Source organism: Gopherus flavomarginatus, chromosome 3 (genome assembly GCF_025201925.1).
Source record: "Gopherus flavomarginatus isolate rGopFla2 chromosome 3, rGopFla2.mat.asm, whole genome shotgun sequence".
In the NCBI taxonomy this organism is placed as follows: Eukaryota; Metazoa; Chordata; order Testudines; family Testudinidae; genus Gopherus; species Gopherus flavomarginatus.
This window is the reverse complement of record NC_066619.1, coordinates 80,715,680-80,726,960: the sequence shown is the minus strand read 5'-3', so window position 1 is coordinate 80,726,960 and position 11,281 is coordinate 80,715,680.

The following is an 11,281-nucleotide window of genomic DNA, read 5'->3' as shown; positions in this document are numbered from 1 at the left end:
CAGGTTCTTGTCCCAAGATCATGCTCAAGTTGTCATAACATTTCTTCCCAGATCTGGACCTTAGCGTCCAAAATATGGGTGTTAGCATGAAAACCTCCAAGCTTAGTTACCAGCTTGGACCTGGTAAAGCTGCCACCAGCCAGGAATTATACGGTGCCTAGCTCACTGTGGTCTCCCCAAAACCTTCCCTGGGGGACTCCCAGACTCAGATGCCTTGAGTCCTAAAACAAAAGGAAATAACGCCCCCCCCTTGTTTCCTGGTTACTTCCTCCCAGGCTCCCCACCCTGGACAACCCTAGGAGATTCCCTGCTTCCAGTCCTGGAAACACAAGTACCGAGAGAGCTAATCTCTCTCCCCCCCTCACCCAGAGGGTATGCAAAGTCAGGCTTAGTAAATTTAACACAAAGAGATTTTCCCCCTGACTTCTTCCTCCCACCAATTCCCTGGTGAGCTGCAGACTCAATTCCCTGGAGTCCCCACTAAAGAAAAACTCCAACAGGTCTTAAAAAGAAAGCTTTATATAAAAAAAGAAAAAGACATTAAAAATAGTCTCTGTAATAAGATGACAATATACAGGGTCAATTGCTTAAGAAAAAAAAGTGAATAAACAGCCTTATCCAAAAGGAATACAATTCAAAACACTCCAGCAACTACACACATGTAAATACAAAAGAAAACAATATAAACCTATTGTCTTACTATCCTTGTACTTACAACTTGGAAACAGAAGATTAGAAAGCCAGGAGATAGAAAAATCACTCTCAGAGCCGAGATGGCACAGACACAAGACAAAGAACTCACACCCCAAAACTTCCCTCCACCCAGATTTGAAAAAGTCTTGTTTCCTGATTGGTCCTCCTGGTCAGGTGTTTCAGGTTACTCCTTTCCAGGTGAAAGAGACATTAACCCTTAGCTATCTGTTTATGACACAAGTGTTATTAAACTTACTGTTCAGTTGGAAATCACAATGTGCACAGTTGCAACACTCACACTTTAGGAACCCTTCTGTATTTGTAATAGTTTATTAATACATTTAGCAAAGTCACAAAACCTCTAATCCAGCAACGTAGAGAGAGATAATAAAGAATGTACATCTGAACAGCCATATACTCACTATGCCTTGCAGAAAAACTTGAAATGTTAACCATTATCTTCCTCATCACTTTCCTCATCATCACCATTGGCCATCATCCTGGCATCTCCCAAGGGCTTCATCTCTCTCTCCTCTTGTACACAGGCTGGGATACAACTTTTATAATATGTTATGCTGACATCACTATGCCTAATCATATTTAGTAGAGGTTTCTTCCCTCTTCTTTATTTTTATTTCCTCACCCTACTAATGTTGAGGTGCCCTTCTATAGGTTAATATTTTAATAATCTCAACTTATCATATCTGTCACTTTGTTGCCATGGTACTCTTGTGGTCAGACATCTGCAGATGTTCCTATCCTAAAATATCCAAAAACTGTTTTTTGTTCATATTCTTGTGGTTGCCTGATGTCATTATGTACAGACTTCTCCCTTAAACATTCTATTCCCAGTTCCCCAAAACTTAGGGATGACAATTAGGCCATTTATGTGTCCCAAAGGTCATAGGTTTCAAGCCATATGCTTACTGTAAAGCTAATGTCTTACAGGATACAGGCCTGTAGGTTCCTTGCGTTACTGCTAAATAAAATAAATACTAAAACTAGCTCTATGGGCTACAATACTTAAGGTCCAAATCCTGAAGTTCTAGTTTAGCTTTTACTTAGGTTCTGGCCCTGCAATAAGGGCAGAACCCTGTGTTCGTGTGGTGCTTGTTGCAGAATAGGGACCTTAGGCTCAGATCCACAAAGGTTCTTAGATACCTAAACCACAGATTTATGTGCCTATGTCTCAGTTTTAGGTTTCACTGCAATTCACAAAACTTCCACTCCCTGTACGTGCCTAAACTCGCTTGGCTCCTAAATTTTCAAGGTAAACATTCCCTTGGTGCCTAAGATTCTGCCTCTGGGTATGCACATTGTTCTATCTCCCTTCTAAACCCAGCACAATCCACAAACTGGGGGAAAATGGGCATTCCTCCCATATCTTCCCTGCAGCGTCCGATCTGGAATGCATGCTCTGAGCACACCTCATGGATTTGGCCCTATTCAGAGTCTAAGCAAGGGACCGAAGGGGGCCAACCTTATAACTTTTAGCTCACTGGTTAGAGCACTTAACAGGGAGACCCATGTTAGTTCCGCTCTCTGCCTAAAGGTGGAGAAAGGATTTGAACAGTGATCTCCCACACCTCTCAGAAGAGTGCTCCCACCACTACAGGAGTATTTTGATGTGTGAGCGTTTCTCAATCTCTCCTGTTTAAACTTTAGGGTGAGAGAGAGAATGTCATAAGAATGGCCATACTGGATCAGACCAATAGTCCATCTAGCCCAGTATCCTGTGTTCTAACAGTGGCTGGTGCCAGATACTTCAGAGAGAAAGAACAGAGCAGGGCAATTATTGTGTAATCCATCCCCTATCGTCCAGTCCCAGCTTCTGGTAGTCAGAGCCTTAGGCATACCCAGAGCATCCTTGACCATCTTGGGTAATAGCCATCAGTGGACCTATCCTCCATGAACTTAACTAATTCTTATACTTCTAGTATAAGAAAATCCTAATTGTCCTCTTATTGGCAATATCAGAACAGTAGCCAAAGGTGGGTGGTAAGCACCTGGTATGTGGTATTAACTATACACTATAGTTCCTCCAAATCAGCAGAGCTGGCCTTACCATGAGACGATCTGAGGCAGCCGCCACTAGGACCCAGAGTGTAGAAAATTGTGTCTGCTGCTGGTGCATATGTATTCTCTCTGCTCTAGATGCACAGAGATGGTGGGGTGCTGTGCTGAAGGAAGGAGGGCACAAGAGACATAACAGGCAGGCAGGCGGAAAGGTGAGAGGGAACAACAGAAAGCAGCAGGAGCTGCAGGGAGAGAGAGGAGGAGGAGGCTCTTATGTACCTCTCTAGCACCCCCAGGTGCCTGCACTGATTTACACCAGCTTCTCAGGGAACTTCCTGTTTCTTGCTGCTTCCCTGAACCCACTTGAGGAGAACAGGCAGTCAACTGAAGTAGTAGGAGCCAGTTAGGCCCTTAAGACACTGATATCTCCCCTCACTCAGGCCCTGCTACCATTCTGCTTATTTGTCCCCTTCAACTGAGTGTTGAGAGCTACTAAAGCTGGCACAGAACAGCTGTCATGAGTGAAAGAAGAAAACGCCCTTCTGGGGCAGCATTCAGAAAAAGAAAGAAAGCAAAGGAAGCTTTTCTATCTAAGCAGGGAGGCACTGGCCTTAGATACATAGACACAAATGTTCATGGTGAGCCTTCTGGCCCCAGTGAGGATGGGAGTGGTGAGGAGATGCCTGATCTCCCAGTTAGTCAGAGTGCAGGTGACCTGGCAGCTACTGCAGCATCTCAAATGGATGTAACCATGCACATTGCTGAAGAAAAGTGTAGATCAGAGAAGAATGTGATGGAGGTGCAAGAAACAGCTGCTGCTGAGTTTCGTTCCTTAAGTCTAGATGATCCAGGACTGTGGACCCACTTGAGCAGTAGCCTGAGGGACTTCCTTGTACTGCATGGGCCACAGCAAGTGAAAAACTTCATGTTCCCCAAAGACAATAAAAATAGAAGTTTCCATCCAACACATTAATCCCCAATGGTGACAAAGTGGAGAGGCCAGGGCTTATGTACTCAAAAACCCAGAATACGGCATACTGTTTTTGATGCAAACTCTTCTAGTTTAATATTCCAGCCACATTGGGTTGTACAGGAACAAAGGACTGGCTAGAAATCTGGCATGCCATGAGAAGGCAGCAAATCACCAGAGAGCATTCCATAGGTGGAAAGAGCTTGAGATGAGACTAAAGTTAAAGGCCACCATAGATGATCAGCATCAAGAGAAGATTGCATCAGAGTCTCTTTACTGACAAAATGTTCTGAAAAGGCTCATGGCCATTGTGAGAATGCTTGCTACCCAAAAACTAGCACTGCGTGGCACTTCAGCTGTATGTGCCAAACAATGGAAACTTCCTTAAAATTGTGGAGCTGATGACTGAGTTTGATGCTGTACTCCAGGAATATCTAAGAAGAGTCATCACCCAAGAAATGGACACACACCACTACTTTGGAAGAACAATTCAAAATGAGATCATACAGTTACTGGCAACAAAAGTCAAACAGAAGATTGTGGTAGATCTGAAGTCAGCAAGATATTACTCTGTTATTCTGGACTGCAAACCTGACATCAGTCATACGGAACAAATTACTTTAATGGTGTGTTTTGTAACAACAAAAGAACCTAGTGAAAATGTCCCTGCAATGGTGACTGTCAGAGAGCATTTTCTAGAATTTATTGACATTGATGATACTACAGGAGCTGGTATGACAAACATGCTTCTTAAAAAACTGGAAGATACGGGAATTGCCATAGCTGACACGCGAAGTCCGGGCTACAATAATGGTGCCAAAATGAGAGTAAAGAACAGAGGAGTTCAGACACGGATCCAAGAGTTATTCCCTCAAGCTTTTTTTGTCCCATGCAATTCTCATTCATTGAACTTGGTGGTCAGTGATGCAGCATCAGCTTATAGTGAGGCTGCTGAATTTTTTAATATAATTCAAAGCATCTATGTATTCTTCTCTGCATCAACTCATCAATGGCAAATTTTGAAGCAACATCTGGGAATATCCTCTCTGACACTGAAACCACTGAGTGCCACACGATAGGAAAGTCGAGTGGAAGTGATAAAGCCTATCAAACACCAAATTGGGAAGATAGATGTTGCCATAGTTGCTCTTATGGAGGATAATGCTATGACAGGAACTGTTTGTGGGAGAACAGTGGCAGAGGGAAATGGAATCACCAGAAACATACATAACTTCAAATTTCTGTGTGGCTTAGTGTTGTGGCATGACATACTGTTTGAAATAAATGTTGTAAGCAAGAGACTCCCACATGTTGACCTTGATATATCTGGAGCAATGGAACAACTGGACAAAGCAAAGTCATATATACAGTCTTACCGGTCAGATGAGGGATTTCAAAACATTCTGAAGAATGCACAGAAATTGGCAGAGGAACTTCACACTGAAGCTATTTTCCCACTCATTCAAGAATACAAGAGTCACCGAAGAAGAAGACATTTTGATTATGAGGCACAGAATAATCCCATAAGAGACCCCAAACAACAATTCAAAGTTGAATTCTTTAACCAGGTGCTAGATTGTGCAATACAGTCAGTTGAAGAACGTTTCATGCAGCTCAAGGAACACAGCAGTATATTTGGGATGTTGTATGATATTCCAAAACTCCTCACTACACCTGAAGAAGACCTACACCAGCAATGCAGGGCACTAGAGACAGTGTTGACAGATGATGACATGCGCGATATTGATGTGAGTGATTTAGGTGATGAACTGAAAGCCCTTTCAAGATACATTTCAGCAGAATCAACTCTAAAGATGGTTCTGGAATATATGTGCACAAATAAGATGACCACTCTCTTTCCAAATGCTTTTGTTGCTCTGCGCATACATGTAACACGACCTGTAACAGTTGCTAGTGGAGAACGCAGCTTCTCCAAGCTGAAGTTAATAAAAACACATCTATGCTCCACAATGACACAGGAGAGGCTGGTTGGTCTTGCAGCCATCTCAATAGCGCATAAGCTGGCCCAGACTGTTGATCTTCAGGAAGCAGTTCAAATCTTTGCCACCAAGAAGGCACGGAAAGCACCACTTTGATTATTCAAAGAGATAAAAATGCCAGTGTTTACTATTCAGACAAGAAAAATTACATTTGCTGTTCAGGCGTTTGAAAGTTAAATGTTACATAAAATTTTTGAACAAGGCATTTTAAGTTGTTAGTTCTCCTTTATTGGGGTAGGTAGCAGAGCAGTACCATGAGAGGTGTAGAACAGGAAGAAGGCAGAACTGAGACCTTTCAAAGTTTTGGCCCAAGCGTCATTTGAGCTCCCCACCTCAGGTGCCAAAATGTTGTGGGTCAGCCACGCAAATCAGGATTGATACAGATTGGCAGGCTAGTGTGGACAAGTTGTGTGCTGCATGTGCTGTATTTGTTCCATGGGTTGATGATTTCAAGCCCCAAGTCTGGAAATCTAACACATTTCACACTTAAATTCACTTCAAGATATAAAGAACTCTAACAGTAAACATAGTTTTAAGGAGCAGATGGAAAAATAAGGAAGATGGAAAAGGAAGACATTCAGAGGGTGGAGTCTTTCAGTTCTCAAATGTGGGACACAATAAGACTGTCTTATGTACTTAAGTGTGTCCCCCCCATTACCACAGTACCTGAATACTGCACAGTCTTTAATATATTTATCCTCATACCCCTGTGAGATAGGGAAATACTATTATCCTTATATGCAGATGAACTGAAGCACAGAGAGGCTAAGTAACTTGCCTATGGTCACACAGGATATCTGTGCCAGATGAGGGACTTAAACCCAGGTCTTTTAACTCTTAGGCTAGTGTCCAAACCACTGGACAATCCCATCTCTCTCAGAAGCACTCCAAACCAAAATGCAAAAAAACCTTATAGACACTGTGGATTTAAGGTCACTATGAAACATACAAATGAGGGCATATTTCTGAAAAGACAAGCTCTGGGCAAGATTTTCAAAATGCATTAGTAAATATCCCCTTTCAAAATTCTTCATGCTGGATCTGTCACACACCCTTTATGCACTAGGTTTAGAACTTCAGTGTTCAATATTGAGAGAAAGCCGGTGTCTTTCTAGTGACAAACCTACATATAGCAGTATACCTCTCTAGTGTCTTTTTATTGTCCCTTTGAGAGGTGTCAGAGTCAGAACTTCTGAACATGAACTCTCTGAAGTTTCAGAAGGGTCATCCGAGTTCATAATCTCTGTGAGGCTTCTTGTCAATTTCAAACACAGATGCCTGGGATCCTTTTCTTTCTTGGGGTTCATTATGTCAGGGAATGGTAGGCCACAGGAGTTATGGCAACAAAGCCCTCTTAATTAAGTGAATCAGGTACTGTTCTAAAAGCGTGCCTTGCCTGATCCACCTCTGGAGCTGCTGAAGTTCCAACTGCATCAGAAGCTGCATAACTTACAACTAACTGGAACCTGCTTGATCTTAGGTATTAAATTAACCTTAGGAATAAGGTTTATATTAAGAGTTACAACTACAGGGAGACTGAATGACTCAAGAAGTTATGGGATACAGTGCTTTTTACCTCTGGGTCACTAGTTCAAACCCAGCCCAGGTCAATAGTGATTGAAACTTATCTAACAGGTCTTGTAGTGACCTGTGTGAAAGGAATTGATGATATAATTCTAGTACCAGCTGGCATCCTTCTTGGTAGTTTTAGCAGAGTGGACAATGATTGAATAGCCATGGAGACTGAACTACTTTATAATCTATAGAGACCTCCAGGTCAAAGTTGTGAAGGCACTTTGTCAGGAAAGGGTGAGGAAGCTCAAACTGCTTGTTGTGTGGACAGATAAAAAACTTAATCTCCTAGTGAGGAAAATTAGGTACCTTTCAGAACCACTGATTTTACTTTAAAGTGGTATTTATTCGAAATTTTCATTTATATCCCTTCAGAGTTAAATGGATCACTTTCTTTTTAACCCAAGTGCCTACAACATCCAAGAATATTCTTCAGATACACCAAATAGAGCCCATTCCTTCCGCCACTGAAGTCAACAGCACATTTTGCTGTGGAACTGAATATGTAGCATTTTGTTTGTTTTTGGAAGGGTTTTTTCTGGACTCGTCAACAGAATGCACTTTGAATTTGGCTGCCTTTTAATAAAATGGGTGATTACTTTTCCTTTGCAATTCTCTTTTATCACATTCACGCAGAATTTTTCATTGCATATGATCACTGTTATGGAATAATAAATAATAATAATACTGAATTGTACAGCACTTTTCTTTGGTAGATCTCAAAGCATTTACAAAGGTGGTCAGTGTCAGTTAAATTTTACAGATGGGGAAACTGAGGCAAAGAGCGATGTAATAACTTACCCAAGGCCACCCAGCAGGCCAACAGTAGACCCAGAAACAGAATATAAGTTTCCTGAGTCCCAGTCCAGTGCTCTGTCCACTAGAAATAACTTCTCATTTAATTAATATAACACGTATACATTCCACTGGTTATCAAGCTAAGTCTATACATAGTAACATAACAACAAAAAGATGTCCCTTTGTTTTGATTGTAGACTAAAATTCTGTTGTGGCTTTATTTTTTTTTTTACTAGGTCTTTATATCTTTTCCTCTCAGTAAGACTACTTTTAAATGCTTTATTGCAAATATAATTCCAAAATACTCTGCATTTGAGACTGTAACTTTTTCTTGCAGGGGCATAATTAATTAAAATGATCATTATTGTTATTAATACTACGGCTAATAAATATATATAATATGTAGTATATAATATAGTATATATATATACATAAATAAGCAAGTATTTTCCTTAATTCATATTACGATTTTATATATATATATAATACTTGCATACAGCTTTTAGATCCTGATACTGCAAATACCTATGCACATGCTTAACTTTAAGCATGTGAGTAGTCCCATTGAGGTAAATAGGATTTATTCATGTGCTTAAAGTTAAGCATGTGTGTAAGTGCTTGCAGGATTGGTGCTTTAGTGTCCACTTTAAATTATATATCTTTTGGTTATTCAAAACATGTTGCATTCCTGAAAACATATGGTAGTTATCTAGTGGCCATAGTAAGTCATCTAAATTCCCATAAACATTAAAGTGAACTGCTATATAAAGGGAGAAGATACAAGTATCATGAGTGCTATAATTGAAAGCAATTAGACAAACACACACCACCAAAATACTGGGTGTTTTCTTTGACAGACCCTGTTCACTCAAACACTTGTGCATATGCTTTACTTTAAGCATGAGAATAGTCTCAAGTTGAAGAGGGTGAATTCAGGGGGAGTACTCATGCTCAAAATTAAGCATTTATATAAGTGTGCAGAATAGGTACCTTAGTCATTTCCTCCTGTTGTTTGCGCTAGTTTTTACAAAAGGAGGAAGAACATTTTTAAAAATAGGAAAATGCAATTGTAAAACCCAAACTTTGGCATGTGTGGTGCAAAATGGCAGGTGTAGTACCTGAAACCAGTTTTAACTTATTTTGTGAGATTTGAACTAAGTTCAGGATGAATGTATTCTTTTAAGCAAATAATATAAGAATATGTGCTTTTGTTCCCTATCACTCTTTTATATTGTATAAACATGGCTGCAGTTTTAATGCTTTCAAGTCCTGTGTGTTTTGAGTGTTTTTTCTACATTATGAATATCAAGTCCTGACTTCTTTCTTTTTACTGGAGGATTTTGACAACTTTGGTGGAGGACTCTGAGGATGAAAGCTAAATTACAGTTCTTCCACTTGACCTACCATTAGAAGTGGTGGGGATATTGGTCCTGATTCTCTACTGTTTTGTACGTCCTGTAGTCACTTTCACCTGTGCAAAGTCAGTGCAACCTGAGTGTAAAATGAGAAAAGGAATATTTTACACCTGTTTTGCATGGGTGTAAATGACTACACAAAGTGCAAGGTAATGGGAATTAGGACCATAAGGATTCAAGCAATCTGGAATCAACCTGTGCAGTGAGGGTGAGGGCATAACAAGCAGTAATGGAAAGGTATCAGTGAGTTACTTTTACAGACTTGTCCCCTACACATAGGTGCTGGAACTAGGGGTGCCTCTGGCTTGTGGTCATATTAACAACCCAAATACCTGGTTTCTGTCTTCAGCACCCCCGCCCCCACTATAAAAATTGTTCCAGCACCACTGCCCCTACACCTGACATCAAAGGGATCTAAAATGAATTGAGGTCACTCACGCTAGCTCTGGAGCCATAAAATAAACACTATCTGAGGACCGTGAGAGTCTAGTGGTAAGATTGGCAAAAAATGATGTTTACTTGTGAGTGGAGTGGTGCCTAAGGAGGCAGCTCTCAAAAATAGAGACAGCCTAAAGGTGCCACAGAGCTAGAGAAGGTAGCCCCCAAAAGTCTGAGTGAGCAGCGCTGTGGTTGCCTGTAAAGCTGTGAAACTAGAGCAAGAGTGGAGTCAGTTCCCATATTTCCATGGTTGGAGGGGTAAAGGTTCAAGGGAGATGTAGTGAGGCAGAAGCTCAGGGCTTACATGTTTAGTCCAACATTTTTAAAGGTGAATGCTGATTTTGAATCCCTCAGCTGCCACTGACTTCACAGCACAGCTCCTGTGAATATTAACTTCAAGGTGTCTCTAGTCAGACATATTAAAATGGCACCCCAAAACAGTAGTCACTTCTGAACCTTTTTGCCATAGCCCTTCTAAAAAGATCTGTTGGAGAAGAAACAGATGTAAACTTGATGTTTTACTAGAAGTGCTTATAAAGGACTATATACACCTTATCTTCGGACTGTGAAAGACTGATAGTCTGCTAGCACTGCAAAAGGAGAAAGAAGCAATCTGACAAGTGATCAGCAGACAGCAGCCCATTCTCATTTGTATTAACCTGTTTCAAGGACTATATGCAGGGGAAACCAAGTATCAACAGATGGAGGGGAACTGACCAGAGATCTTCTAAATATTACCAGAGAGCATTAATCTTGTGTGCCAACAGAAGCCAGGGGAAACTAGGCCTGGGAGCTTTCAGCATGACAGTACTCCAGGAGTCTGGCACTTTTCAGTTGTGGTTGCCCTGTTCTTTTCTACAATGGCATCTTTTCCTTGTGAAATATTTTGGAGTAGATCTTGATTTGCAGCCTCGGTACTGATAGATTACTGTTGTTTATCTCCTTTGAGCTACAGAATGTAGTGCAGCTCCAGAACTAGATGATTTCCTCCGGTCCCTTCCAACTCTGAGATTCTATGAACTCAGGCCTCAGAGGGTTTTGCTGTCTCAAAGTTCTCAGATGACTTTGTTTAAAATCCCAGCAGCCTGAGTTATTACAAAGCTGTCTGTTAGCCTCACGCTGACGCAAAAAAGGAAGCTACATAGTTTAACATTCTCTACTGCAAAATTAAAAATACATTTCATTGCCCAGTGAAGCAAACACGCCTCCATGCACAGAAGGGGTTCCTTGAATCCCCCAGCTGGGTGCCTGTAGCATTGATTTCTTCATACACTAGATGGCAGTAACTAATTTATTCGCTCCCTCTTTCACTAGTCGGTCTGTAAAAAGGATATGATATTTCCTGTAAGAATAAACTCTTTCATGTATCGATGGTTGGA